Source organism: Arachis ipaensis, chromosome B10, assembly GCF_000816755.2.
Source record: "Arachis ipaensis cultivar K30076 chromosome B10, Araip1.1, whole genome shotgun sequence".
Classification (NCBI taxonomy): domain Eukaryota; kingdom Viridiplantae; phylum Streptophyta; class Magnoliopsida; order Fabales; family Fabaceae; genus Arachis; species Arachis ipaensis.
Genome location: NC_029794.2, coordinates 55,770,446 through 55,771,179, shown reverse-complemented (window position 1 = coordinate 55,771,179; position 734 = coordinate 55,770,446).

Here is a 734-nt window from a genome sequence, read left to right as displayed (position 1 = left end):
GTCTATGATTAAAATAACAAACACATAAATTGGGGATCTCTCAAAAACTCAGTTCAAACTAAGACGCTAAGCACTAAAAAAGGAAGATGAAATACACTAAAAAAAGAAGATGAAATACACTGGAATAAGAAAATTAGAATATATGGGCTTGCATGTCTTGAAAAAGGTTGCGAGATGACGCCAGAATTCGTTTTATTTCCTCAATGTTTGGTTGGAAGGAAAGAAATAGATAGGAAGGAAATAGAAAGGAAAAAAAGAAAGGAAAGAAATTGAGTGGATTTTTATTTTCTTTAGATGTGTTTGAATGAAAGGAAAATAAGAAGGAAAGAAATATTATAAAAAGACAATTTTATCCTTATATTATAAATTATATAGAAAAAAATAAAGGGGTAATATTGAAAGTAGAGAGAGATTTAGTTTTCTCTCCATTTTCTTTCTATTGTTGGAGGAAAAAAAATTGGTGAGTCCCACCAATATTTTTCCATTCATTTTCCTTCTTCTCCCATTTCTCTCCTCAATCAAACAAGGAAAAATAACTATTTTCCTTCCTATTTCTTTCCCTCCATTTTCCTTCTTCCCATTTTCATCTCAAACAAACACACTCGAAAATGAACCTATTTCTTGACTTTTAGATTTGCCAACATAGAACCACCAACACCAATATAAAAAATTGAAATTTTTAACGCATATATTTTATATCTATTAAATAAAAATATTTAAAACTTTCTAAGATT